This window comes from Ranitomeya imitator, chromosome 2 (assembly GCF_032444005.1).
Source record: "Ranitomeya imitator isolate aRanImi1 chromosome 2, aRanImi1.pri, whole genome shotgun sequence".
NCBI classification, from domain to species: domain Eukaryota; kingdom Metazoa; phylum Chordata; class Amphibia; order Anura; family Dendrobatidae; genus Ranitomeya; species Ranitomeya imitator.
Genome location: NC_091283.1, coordinates 107,152,414 through 107,166,886, shown reverse-complemented (window position 1 = coordinate 107,166,886; position 14,473 = coordinate 107,152,414). Strand labels below are relative to the sequence as shown.

At 45.0% G+C, this 14,473-nt stretch overlaps 1 protein-coding gene across 5 annotated transcripts in view; it reads right to left on the bottom strand.

The window, feature by feature from the left end:
- Window positions 1-12,989, bottom strand: part of CAPN6 (calpain 6) — a 160,754-nt gene extending 147,765 nt beyond the window's left edge. For 3 of the 5 annotated variants that reach the window (XM_069747120.1, XM_069747121.1, XM_069747122.1), the window contains exon 1: window positions 12,794-12,968. The gene's annotated coding sequence lies outside the window, so the exon portion shown is untranslated. Of the gene's footprint in view, window positions 1-12,793 lie in introns of all 5 variants that reach the window. The other 2 variants (XM_069747119.1, XM_069747123.1) reach the window with 2 other exon arrangements.
- Window positions 12,990-14,473: the final 1,484 nt, after the last annotated feature.

The window sequence follows — 14,473 nt, the reverse complement described above, 5'->3', positions numbered from 1 at the left end:
ATACATACATATACTGCATAGCATTCTTGGTGCTGGGGGGTTCTGTAACACGGCTCCCCTTTTCAGCGACGCGATCGGCATACATAGTCTGATCCTTAACGGATCGGTTTGGGGATGACCGAAGTTTATGGGGTTGGTACGAGTTCCGTTTGTCGACTTCGGCGTTACCGTTTTGTTTGCCGGGTCTGTAGTGGATGGTGAAGTCCAGAGGTTGTAGCGCTAAACTCCACCGCAGTAATCTGGCGTTGTCTCTGGAGACCCGATTAAGCCAGACCAGGGGATTATGGTCCGTTAGGAGGGAAAATTGTCATCCATACAAATATGGTTGTAACTTTTTGAGTGCCCATACTATTGCCAGGCACTCCTTCTCGATGGCCGCATAGCTCACTTCACGGGGCAGTAGTTTCCGGCTCAGGTAAGCTACCGGGTGTTCTTGGCCGTTCGGCCCGACTTGGCTCAGTACTGCCCCCAATCCAAACATAGAAGCGTCTGTGTGGACCAGGAAACGTTTAGTTGGATCGGGTGCGGCCAATACAGGGGTATTGGTGAGTGCGTCCTTTAGCTGGCGGAAGGCTTCCTCACACTCTGGGGTCCAGGTTACCTGGCGGGGTTGGTTCTTATGGGTCAGATTAGTGAGGGGCTTGGCCACGCTGCTGTAATTGGGAACAAATTTCCTGTAATACCCCGCTGTCCCTAGAAACGCCATGACCTGGGTTTTAGTGCGTGGGGTGGGCCATTTGGCTATGGCCTCAATCTTGGCTGGTTCTGGTCTCTGTTTCCCACTTCCCACCCAATACCCTAAATACTGAACCTCTGCTTTGCCCACATGACACTTGTTTGGGTTCAGGGTGATTCCGGCCTTGTGCATCCTGTCCAATACTGTCTCTAGGTGATTTAGATGCTCTTCCCATGTCGCGCTGTAGATGGCGATGTCATCCAGGTAGGCACACGCATAGTCCTGGAGACCATCCAGAAGCCGGTCAGCCAGCCTCTGGAAGGTCGCCGGGGCAGTCTACATCCCGAATGGCATAACTCAAAACTGGAATAAGCCAAACGGGGTGACAAATGCCAACTTGGGAATAGCATCAGGACTAAGGGGAATCTGCCAGTAGCCTTTGCATAGATCGATGGTGGTCAAATACTTTGCCCCTGCCAACCGGTCTAACAAGTCATCCACACGCGGCATGGGATACGCATCCGTCACTGTTTTCTCATTGAGCTTACGATAGTCTACACAAAACCGTGTAGTCCCATCCTTCTTGGGCACTAACACTACGGGGGATGCCCAGGGACTTTCTGACTCTTCAATGACCCCTAAACGCAACATCTCTTGTATCTCTTGTCGCATCCCTTCTCGTACAGACTCAGGGATGCGGAAGGGGGGTTGTCGCAGGGGGGTCTGATCCTGGGTCGCAACCTTGTGTTGTGCCAGGTGAGTGTACCTGGGTTTCCCCGAAAACATCCTCTGTCGCTGCCTCAACAACTCCTCCGCCTGCTGTCTCTCCTGGGGACCTAAGTCTTCACCCCAGTGTACCTGGTCCCATGTTTTAGACTGAGTCCTCTCCCCTAAGACATCAGGCAAGGGAAGTCCGGCTAAATCCTCTGCTTCAGGTGCACAGATGGCCACTACCTCTTCAGGGTGCTCCCGATAGGGCTTCAGCATATTCACGTGGAACATGCGGATAACCCTGGGGTCGTCACAATTGGCGACATTATAGGTGGTGTCGGCTATTTTCCCCACTACCTGGTAGGGCCCCTGCCATGCAGCTGGGAACTTGTTCTGCCTAGTGGGCTCTAACACCAGGACCTTCTGCCCTATTTCCAAGGTGCGCTCTCTGGCCCTCCGATCGTACCATACGCGCTGGCGCCGCTGGGCCACCTGCATGTTCCCACGTACAGCCTGGGTCAGCTCCTGTGAGCGGTCCCGGAATTCCAGCACATAGGGTAAAATAGGAACCCCTTCTATGAGGCCCTCCCCTTCCCAGTGTTCTAGCACTAAGTCTAGGGGTCCCCTTACCCGTCTCCCGTATACCAGTTCGAATGGGGAGAACCCCGTGGATTCTTGGGGCACCTCTCGATAGGCAAACAGGAGGTGAGGCAAGAATTTCTCCCAGTCCCTGTAGGTCCTGGTAAAAATCCCAATGAGTTGTTTTAACGTCCCGTTAAAGCGTTCACACAACCCATTGGTTTGCGGGTGGTACGGGGCACTTCTAATGGACTTTACGCCGCACAGCTTCCACAGTTGGTTGGTCACCTCTGCTGTAAACTGGGTACCCTGGTCTGAGATAATCTCCCGGGGAAATCCAACCCGTGAGAAAACCTGGAGCAAGGCAGCCGCCACCGTCTCTGCCAGTATGTTAGGTAACGCAACCGCCTCTGGATACCGTGTGGCATAATCTACCACTGTCAATATATACCTTTCCCTGACGGACTGGGTTTGGCTAACGGCCCTATCAGATTGACCGCTACTCGGCTAAATGTTTCCTCCACAATGGGGAGGGGGCGTAATTTGGCCTTGCATCAATCTCCCCTCTTGCCAATGCGCTGGCAACTGTCACAGGTCTGGCAGTATTGACGAACATCATAGGTTACCCCCGGCCAAAAGAAGTTTTGCGTCAGACGATGCCTGGTGCGACTGACGCCGAAGTGCCTGGCCAAGGGTATGTCATGAGAGATTCGCAGTAACTCCTGCCTATACTTCTTGGGAACTACCAGCTGTCATTTTATAGTGGGGCTCGTCCCTGTGTGGTGCTGCTCTGTGATCTGGTAGAGGAGTCCCTGCTTCCATATAAACTGTTCCCCTTCCAGTATTCCAGTACCCCTCTCCCCTCCTATGCCTTCCCACGATATCCCTCCAATGAAGGATCCTCAAGTAACTCCCTCTTAAATTCATCTGGGGTGGCCCAAGAAATGTGTCTGGCTATGGGAATACGTGTAGGGCTGGAATGTCTTACCTGGGCCTCCTCTGAGTGTGATTGCGCCTCCGCAGCTCGAGCTTGTCTCCGGGTGGTCACAGGATATGTCTCAGCCAGAGGGGCAACCGAGAAGGCAGACAACATGGACCCCAAGTCATTTCCCAGCAAGACGTCTGCAGGCAAATCCTCCATCAAGCTGACCTCAACAAGGCCATCCCCGACTCCCCAGTTCATGTGAATCCTGGCAGTGGGCAGTCGATGTATGGCTTCCCCTACTACACGGACTGCCACTCTCCGGTCCGTCTTCTCTTGGGCCCAGACGGGATGAGGCTTCACAAGGGTCAAAGTTTCCCCTGAATCTCTTAGTCCCTGCATACGTTTTCCATTAACCCACATGACCTGTCGATGCTGTTGTCGATTATCTGCCCAGGCTGCCTGCACGGGGTCCACTTCATGCAGCACTTCCTCCATCTCTTCCACCCCTTGGTTAGTCGTAGCCCCCAATGTCGGGTCAGCTTCGCCTTGGTAGCAGTGTACAGCGGCCTGGCGGAAGGTAGCTGTTCCCGCCTTTGGCCACTGGGTATGCTGAGTCTGGTTGGGACATTGTCTTTGCAGGTGGCCCAGCTGATGGCAGGTGTGGCATCGCGCCTCAGGGGAACTGTGGTAGGTCGGGTTTCTAGCTGGTCCCCCTACAATCTTCGGTGGTTTGGGTCCCTCTAAGTCCATGGATGGACCCCTAGTGTCCATCTTTGATCCTGACAACTGAGGCCTCCTGGCGTCATGATGTTCATCGGCCAGACGAGCGGCTTCCTCAAGAGTCATTGGCCGCCTGTCCCGAAGCCATTCCTGTGTCTCAGGGTTTAGTCCATTAAAGAATCGTTCTAACAAGAAGAGCTGGAGGACGTCCTCCTTAGTGGTTGCTTGGCTCCCTTGTACCCACTGTAGCAGTGACCGCCGTAATTTACAGGCCCAATCAGTGTGGGTATCGGTTACTCGTTTTATAAGTCCGCGGAACTTTTGGCGGTATGCCTCTGGTGTCAGCGCATACCGGGCCAAGATCACTTCTTTGATCCGCTCATAGTCCATACAGTCCTCATCAGGTACCGTGCGATAGGCGTCCGCTGCCCGGCCTGTCAGCTTGCTGGACAGAATCTGAACCCGTTCCTCCGGCTTCACTTGATGAAGGGCACACTGCCGCTCAAAGTCCTGCAGAAAGCCATCAATGTCTTCCTCTGCCTCCCCCAACTGTTGGAAGGCATTATACTGGATCTTTTTGTGGCTTACTGTTGAAGGTACCTGGGCGGAAGCCAGAGCTCCCCCTGCTCGCTGACTATCCTCTCTCCGCTCTGCCATCTCCATCTTGGCCAGTTCCACTTTGGTCCGTCCTGCCATCTCCATCTTGGCCAGCTCTATCCTGGTCCGCTCGGCCATCTTTTCCTTCAGATCAGTACGCACATCAGCCATCACCTCTCGTATGATCTCTACTGCAGGGTTTGGGCCATAGAACGCCAGTCTGTTCTTTACCTCCCTCTGGAATTCAGTCTCCTCCACGTTCACATTGAGGGGCGCTGCACTGTTGTGTTCCATGATGGCTGCTATCAAATCCGCTTTTGTGTTGTTGCTGGCGATTAACCCTAGGGCTTCAACCAGATCTTTTAATGTAGTCCTCTTTAACTTCTGGTAATTGTCTTCCATTCATTCCTTTCCTCCTATAGAAGGGGTATCAGATCCCGCTGTCTGCCACCAGTGTAATGGGGTCTAACAAGCTGGGGTACCTGTTATGATCCGGTGACCTTGGAGCCGCATGAAACTTTCTCTGGAGTTGATGGAAACTGTACTGACCGCAAATCCTGAACTTAACACCGCAACTAGAAGTAGCCGTGGGGTGTGCCTAACAAATCCTAGACACCTCGACACAGCCGGAGGACTAAATACCCCTATAGATGGAAATAGGAATTCTACCTTGCCTCAGAGCAGAACCCCAAAGGATAGGCAGCCCCCCACAAATATTGACTGTGAGTAGTAGAGGAAAAGACACACGCAGGCAGGAAACAGGATTTAGCAAAAGAGGCCACTCTAGCTAAAATAGGAAAGGATAGGACCGAATACTAAGCGGTCAGTATTAAAACCCTTCCAAAAATATCCACAGCAGAAAATACAAAAAATTCCACCATCTAACTAAAGATGTGGAGCGTATATCTGCAACTCCAGAGAATCCAACAAGACAGAGAAAACACTGACACAATCTAAGCTGGACAAGAGAAAACAAATGAATAGCACAGAATTATTAAGCACACAGCATGTGTGCCACAGAAACAAAAACCAGACACTTATCTTTGCTGAATTGGCAGCAAGGCAGGAGGAACCAGACAAAGATCCAAAACCTCCCAGAACCATGGACAACTGACAAGGACTAATGAATCCTGCACACCTAAATACCCCAGTCAGAACTGCAATCAGCAGATACACCTGACCAGGACTGCAACTCAGGAACAACTGCATTACCACCTACAACCACTGGAAGGAACTCAAAAGCAGAATTCACAACAGGTACCTCTTTCAGTACCACCCCGTGTTTCAGGAGGTCCACGCTGCTTTTGCTGGATTCTGAATGAAGGACGCTGGCTGAAATTCCTTGGTTACGTGAGAGCATATAAAAGCTGACTGCTACCCCAGGTATTTCCAGTCTAAAAGAACACACTTTATTTTCAGCACACAGAATATATAACACAGATACACAGGGCAGGCCAATAGGAAAACAGCTGGCCAGACATACATTACAATAGCCGCAGGGGGCCAGAGCCTGCCACTATTTACTGTGGGAATTACAAAGGTGGGGGGAGGTCAGAAAGAGAATATCTTGTCCAGGGGCGCAGCCTGTGGACTGATGCATTTCACATGGAAACTATTATACATACATATACTGCATAACATTCTTGGTGCTGGGGGTTTTTATAACCGTTACCATCTCATCCTCGTCACCATGCAGAACACACAAGGGGGACTCATTCATCTCCGACTGTGATGAGTTTTCAACAGGGTTGGGCTGGCTCCTGTCTGCTTCCTTTGATATCTCTGCCTTCCCCATAAGTCCCAGGAAAGGCTGAAGTCCCTCATTATCACGGGGTGCAGCAAACCTTCGACCACCCTGACCTCATGAGGCTCCGTACCCCAGCTTGTTTTAACCGACACTCTGGCAAAGGGATAGTCTTTGGGGTCCACGTAGATACAATGTACACCCATGTGTTATCCCGGGATCAACTGATGGGAAAGTGTGGCCCTTATCAGGGTCACCAAACTCCCTGGGTCAAAGTTCTGCCACCAGTACCCCACTTATGGACAAGGGACATACCTGCAGCCCCTGAAAGTCCACACTGCAGGTGGGGTAGGCATAGTAGGAGCATCTCTTCCCTAGGCTAAAGTCTATCTCTTCAGAGGACAAGGGACAATGGGCTGCTATATGTCCAGGACCACAATATCTCCAGCAAAGCAAATCTTTACCTGTGGCCTTTGAAAACCCCTCAGTGACCCCTTTGAATCTAGGACTCCCCCTGTGGTGGCTTTACTACCCCTCTTTTGGGGCTCATGTTCTTGCTGGGTGCCCCAGTATGAGGATGCACCACCCCCTGGCTTTCTTAAGAACTTCTTTACCATCTGAAACCGTTCCACTAGGCCCACCAGTTTGTCTGCATTTCGGGGATCTCCTTGGGCAACCCAGGTCTGCACCAGCCTAGGAAGAGGGTGCACAAACCTGTCCATGACCACGCGCTTGACCATCTGGGTGGAGTGGAGGATTATGGCTGCAGCCATTTTTGCACCAGATGAAGTAGGTTATACATTTGGGATCGACGCGGTTTGTCCCCACAAGAGGACCAGTGGTGAACCCTTTGTGCTCTCACTGACATAATCACTCCTGCACGTGCCAAAATTTCCATTTTTAGTTTGGCATACTCCTGAGCATCCTGCAGGGCCTTCTGGGGCTCACCAGTCAAATAGGGGGCCAGCAGCTCTGCCCACTGCTCTGGTGGTAGCTTCTCACGCTCCACCACCCCCTCGAATACAGTCAAAAAGACCTCCACATCATCACCCTGGGTCATTTTTTTTTGCATAGCTCGTCTTACCGTCTTCTGGATGTACGTGTATCTGCTGCTGGTGTTGGTGATGCTGCTGCATTTGTTGTATAAGCATGGTAAAAGTAAAAAAAAAAAAGTGAAAAAAAGTGAAAAAAAAATATAAAAGTTTAAATCACCCCCCTTTCGCCCCATTCAAAATAAAACAATCAAAAAATCAAACCTACACATATTTAGTATCGCCGCATTCAATAATGCCGCAATAAGGGGAGATCAAAAGAACGTATCTGCACACAGATGGTATAAATAAAAACGTCAGCTTGGAATGCAAAAAATAAGCCCTCAACCGACCGCAGGTCACGAAAAATAGAGATGCTACGGGTATCGGAAAATGTTGATTTTTTTTTTTTTTAGCAAAGTTTGGAATTTTTTTTCACCACTTAGATAAAAGAGAACCTAGACATGTTTGGTGTCAATGAATTCGTAATGACCTGGAGAATCATAATGGCAGTTTTAGCATTTAGTGAACCAAGTAAAAAAGCCAAACAAAAACACAGCGTGGGATTGCACTTTTTTTTTTGCAATTTCACCGCACTTGGAATTTTTTTCCCACTTTCTAGTACACGACATGGTAAAACCAATTATGTCGTTCAAAAGTACAACTCGTTTCACAAAAAATAAGCCCTCAAATGGCCATATTGATGGAAAAATAAAAAAGTTATGGTTCTGGGAAGGAGGGGAGTGAAAAAACGAACACGGAAAAACGGAAAATCCCAAGGTCATGCCTTGCTTATACCTATATTGTGTAAGGAGACAATTTTTATGTGAACTCACTGCACATTTTTTCTCAGTACATCGTCTGGTATATAGATTTAAGCCAGTTATCATATTTTTCTATGACTGTTAAATTCACGGCTTAACGTTACGACACTATAACCAACTATTCTGCCATATCCATTTAGGGTTCACAAGAACAGATACGAATTTACTAATTGTTTATGCCTAGAGCTTATGACCTTGTGATATTATGGTCATGTATCAGATATAGGCAACTAGATTGCACTATAGCAATTTGTTTGGTGATTGTGTTGGTGTTTTATTAATTAATCCCCATAAGAGTCACTAAGAGATAGTCAAAGTTGAGCTCATGTGCCATGTCGAACTTAGGGTGCCAATCTCTTCGACAAGGTAGGGTGAATGAGTGCGAAGACGCTCCCCTTACCCATAAGAATCGTTCTCTTTTCTCTGTTTATCATAACATAAAACTGATATTTGTAGTGACCCTATTGAGTTTTTTGTGAATATATGGGAATTTTAACCGTATAATTAAAAGTTATATTTTAGGATTTTTTTTCTTTTTTGATTATTATCTAGAATATAATATGACACTTTTGGTAAAATGTGCAAACATTCGCTCATCAACATGGTAATTGTAACACCAAGAAGTAAACATTCAGGAAATTACAGATTCGAAAAACCGTGTCGTAACTAGAGTCCTATGGGCCTCGATACTAATTTTACACTGGGGCACCCACCAGCATGTTAGTCATATTTATATGCACCTGTAATAATTTCTACCATCGTGGTCCCTTCCTTTAATAATGTTCCCTCATCCTGGCACCAGTTCTGTATTATAAATGTCCCCCCATCCTGGCCCCTTCCTGTAATAATTTACAATGTAATGGCAGTGACATCATGCATCTCCCACGATGGGCACACCAACATCAGCTGCAAGCCCAATAGGTCGGAGGCCACTATAACTATTGCGGTGCAGGGAGCTGGTGGATCTCTGCATTGCAATACATTTCAGCTGAGCTGACTATGTGTCTGAGGAAGCGCATCTGGCATAAAACGGGGTTGGTCCAGCGGGCCCCCTAAACGTACAGGCCCTGTTGCAATCTCGCCCTTTGCGACCCTGATTGTTACGCCCATGTCGATATACATGTTGAGATCCAAATGATGAAAAAATAGAAATAAAATGATCAAAACCCCTGACACAAACACACATACCCTATCGGATAATCGGCATGCATAGGCATTTGTCTTTCTACACTTTATAACAACCAGTTTAGTTTTAAATCAATGTAAAAACTGTACCACATTTTTTCTTTTAATAAACATAATTCTTTCAAACCACATATCCCACTATTAAAGAGTTTAATCCTCCTTTGTCCTCACCGGGAAATGGTGATTATTACCTTAAATCTATTTATGCCTATTGTTCGTAAAATTAGAGTTACAACTTGAATTAAAATGTAATCACAACTTAACGCATAACAACAACGCTGTAACATTTCATAATCATTATGAATATAACTCGCTTCATTCACAGCTTCACCCAGAGGACTTATTACCCTCATCCTCCTGAAAAAAGTCCCACTCTGATAAACAGAACTGCTCTGTAACTAATCCACATCACAAGGGTCATAATGCGCATGAAATTGGACACAGCATCTAACTAGTTGGATTAAAGGTGACGATTTATTTCCCTACGCAGCTTGATTATTATTTCCGCTTTATCTTCTTTTTATCTATAAAGATAAATGCTTGAATTGATAGGATAGAATCTTTATTTTTATTTTTTTGAAAAACAAAAATATATAATAAACAGGGAAAAAAAATTGGTGCCCGCAGCTGTTAACCAGTTACATCCCGCTGTCAATCACTGAAGGCGGGATTTAACACATGCCGTCCGGAAGGGCATCATTCATCCCCGTGATCACGTGACCGGGGCACTGATGGATTGTCATGACAGCACAGCCAGATTGTGATTTCTGCTGATGTTATAGCACAAGACTGGATAATCGCAACTTCAAGTCCCCTAAGAGGACTATTTAATTCAGTAAAATTTAGAAGAAAAAAGTTTTTTTTTTTTAAATATGAAGAAAAAAAACCTTTTGCCCCATGAAAAATAAAACAATAAAAAAAAACATACTTGGTATCGCTGCGTTTGTAAAAGTTTGATTTATCAAAATATAAAATGAATTAATCTGATCGGTAAATAGCTTAAAGAGAAACATTTCAAAATGCCACTTAAAATAATAAAATGCAATAAAAAGTGATCAAAACAATGTATCTACCCCCAAATGGTATAAATAAAAACATTAACTCAGGGCATAAAAAATAAGCCCTTACACAGCCCCATATTACAAAACATGAATATGTCACAGGTCTCAGAAACAGGCGACATAAGTGAAATTTGTTTGCTGCGTACTCGCACTGACCTGGAGAATCATATTGCCAGGTCAGTTTTACCATATAGTGAACATGGTAAATAAAATCCAAACAACAATTGCAGAATTGCTCTTAAAAAAAAAAAAAATCACGGCTTCCCGTGCATCACATTATAAAATGAATGAACTCATTCAAAAGTACAACTTGTCTTCCAATAAAATAAGCCCTCATATGGCTATGGGGACAGAAAAATAAAAATGTTATGGCTCTTGGAATAAGGGGAGGCAAAAATGGAAACTCGCAAGGTTATGGAGGAGTTAAAGGGAAAGAAAGGCGCCCTGCCGCACTGAAAGTGCAGCTACAGGGAGAATATGAACTTTATACCTCCTGGAAGCCGCCAGCTTTCAGTCATACAGGTGTGCCGGCGAGGCTATGGTCACAACTCTGACTACTATGAGTGCCACGTCCTGCCACACACAGAAATCCCTGCACTTATACCTCTTGACTGCTGTCAATGAGGTTTTTAATGGTTGTCTCAGGAATGTTCTCCCGCTCTGAATGCACTTGGGCACGTTATCAACATCCACTGCTGGCATATGACGGCATAGTTTTTTTTTTATCATTTGTGTATCATTAACATGTCTGTCCATCTTGTCATTTCCACAATTACATGAGGTTTCCTTCTTGGTGTTGCGATATCAATGTTGAGGTGTGTAGATAGTCCTGTGACAAACCATAATGGTGTCATAAATTCCCCCCCCTCCCCCCCCCAAAAAAGGCCCTGGACTTGCTAATATATTACATACAACATAGGGGATGACAGACACATGCTTAGGACTCCCCATATGAACCAAAGCGAAGCGCTGTTAAAGGGGTTGTCCAAACTAATTACAATGTTAAAATGAGGCTTAGATTCCCCCAAAATATCAAACTCTGCCATACTCACCTGCTGTCACCCACGTGGATCCAGCACAACAAAAATGCTGTATGCTACTGACCTGTATAGCTACTAGCCACTGAATTTAACGAAAAGCAGGACGCAAAGCAGATACTTATTCAGCAGTCCAAGCTGAAGTAACAGCCAATCAGTGATCTGCTCCGCACATCCTCTCTTGTGCCTCTTGACAGGTCCTTATCAATCTCCTCTCCACCTCCAGCTGTAAAGTCCTACTGCTCCTGCTTGCCCCCTTAAGAGGAGCATGGGCGGCCCTTTTGTAGGGACTGGCCCATCTGTCAATTGTCAGATGGGCTTTATGGTCCTAGGAAGGGGTTTAGAACCATAAAAAAAAAAATTGAATAACCAATCTGCCCTAAAGGGGGAAATTTCTTCTCCTGATCCCGGGTGTCAATCAGCTTTGATCAGCCCTCAGAAAATAGATTTTATTAAAACTCTTCACTCATTACAGCAGTTTTTGCCTCCTACTTGATATTGAAACATAGATGCCAAAGATTATGAATCAAAAACCAATACATAAGATGCCCCTCACAACTATATTGCCGTTTTATTTTTTTATCTATATATAAGCAGTAGTAATCAACAAACTTAATTCTGCTCAATATTGAGTGATAAATTTATTAAGCAGAATTGCATTCAGCCTATTGGTTCGGCCCTCCACAGCAGGCACGGACTCTCAGTGGGCCCTTGGGAAAATTAAGCGTCCACCCCTGGTATGGATCATTTTATTTAAACCTAGATAAATATGTATATTTGTTTCCCTAATTGCTCAAAGTATATGAAACCCCCTGATATTTCTGTACCTTTTATTTATGCGGCTCTTTAACACATTATTTATTCTGAATAATTGGCTATAATGATACCCTACATTGTGCCGCTTGGATGTTATTGGCGGTCCGGTATTATGTGCTATATATATACAGCAGCACTAATATTTAGATGCAAATTTGGTATAAAATATAGTAACAGCTGTCATAAAATGCACATTATAGACCATCAATAGACAACGATCAGCTTGACCTTCTGAAGTGCTCTGAGTCAATGGGAAATGTCAGTTTGCTGGAGCGTAAGAAATGTGTCTGTTGTAGGAGCAGTAAATCATTCCGGTTGTCATTTTTTTTCATGCTGCTTTTACTTTCTGGAGTAAGAAAAATCTCATTGCCTTCTTCCGATTTAACCTCAATGAACAATGGTTTCCAACAGCGTTATTAAATCAATAAAAAAAATATTTCACTTCCAACAGATTTGTGGATTATCAATCAATATTTCAGATTCATTTATGCTTGCCAAAAATGTGACCGATACTAGAGACTGTGAAAGTCAGAATCACGGTAGGATTGTCATTCTCTTTTACTCACCTTGAATAAACAACATTGGAACAATTTACAAATTCTAATGATAATAGTAATAATAATACTATACTTGCAATTAGGATCCGGTTTAATAATATTTTTAAATATATATACAAATATAACAGAGCTAAATGTAACGTTCAGGTAATGATTTGCTTATGTAGTGTAAACTACAGTTCTAAGTAAAGTAACAGAAAACTAATTGGCAAGTGACCATAACAAGTTGTGCAACACGACTGTTCAGCTGCGTCTGACAAACAGCACAGACACATCAGGATATTCGGTTTTCATACAATAGGTTCAAAACCTGTTCATGATGAATCTTACCTCTGCTGTGCAACGTCCTAAAAGTATGATCTGTGTCCGTCAGCGTGATGAAAAGCAATGCCAAAATTTAATCCAATTTATGCAATCCAGCTGACAAAACTACGAATGGTTGCTGTTTGCATTAAAGAGGCAACTGGGGACTCCTGAGGGCTGTCGAAAGTTTTCAAATGGTATTCTAGCTTTCTTTTATATGGCCGTGAGTCATAGTAGAGGGCTGGATTTCTGATGTGTTGAAGAGGACCTGGGGGGGGGGTGGATATTTTAAAGTTACGCTCTGGATCTATTATGGGAAGGAGGGGAGTGGAGATTGCCATAGGAGAATAATGAGTTCCATCTGACCTTCACTGATTAACTGCAGCCAAGTTCACATGTAATGCAACACCATAATACCTATATTGATTTAGCTGCCTAGTGTTAAAAGATTTGTATTGAGGAGTAAAAGGAGATGGACTTTTCTGGTTAACAGCACTGCTGCTGGAAAAGTAGTTGTTCCACGCTGTGGTAGTATTAAATAGTCCAAAAAAGAAAAAAATGTCCAGCTTCACCGAATCCGAAAAAAGAGTTTTCTTTATTCACAAACTTTGAACATAGAGGATAGAGACTTCAGCACGAACCATATGTGTAAGAATCTCAACGCGTTTCTGGAGACTAAGCTCCCTTAATCATCAGTATTGAATAGTAACTCTACGTATTATGCATTTCAAGTTCATACCAAACTTCTAAGTATTCGCTCACAAGAGCGTATAACAAGACAGAGTGCTATCTGATGTATTTTCGATTAGTACTCGGCCCAATTTTCTACTATGGGGCTGTGCAGATCTGCTGTTTTTTTTCTCATGCCGATTCAGCATGAAAAAAAATATCTATTAGAATGCTGCAAGTGACTCCGAAATTCAGATCATGCGCACCCATACAAATCTATGGCTGCGTGTGAAATATCGGAATGCACTCAGATGTCATCCGAACGTATTCCAACATCTGTGGACTCAGACAATTGAGAAAATGGAGAAATTTAAGTTATCCATCTTCTCTATTGTCTGCAAAAGAATCGGATCACAGTAAAATGACAGTAGGCTGAGACTCTGACAAAATTTGATCAGAGTGTCATTAGTATCATCGTTCTGATTCTCTAGCATTAAAGAGTAATCACTCGTGTGACTCCGTCCTAAAAGATAAACTACAAGTTGGTAAAGTGAGCACCCCCTTACCTCTTCCTAACTTTCTCTACTGTAAGATTGCTCTCACTAAGTGTATTGGGGGACACTCGCTTGGCACGGGATTGACGTAGTCAGGCACGATTTTTGACCACAAAAATAGTCCATACGATTTATTAAAGGGTCATAAACCGGGTTATGCACAGTTCACGTTTCATAACACAACAGGCACCAACTGGTGATAATAACTTGCAGCTTTATCTTGTACATTTCAAACACGGCTTTGTCTCACGGACACTAAGCATGCTGGGCCTCACTTCGCCCAGTATCATGGGTGTCCGTACGCCGTACACTTCACCAATGTCCATGGAGCACAACAGGCACCAACATACGACATTACGGTTTGCAGCAACTAAACACGCTGGTCCTCTCCTGACCAGTTGCCGTGGGTTACCACACAGTTCATATCACAAGTACCAACAGTCTGTACAAGTACCTGACGGGAGCTCCTGCTCCACCTGCTGAC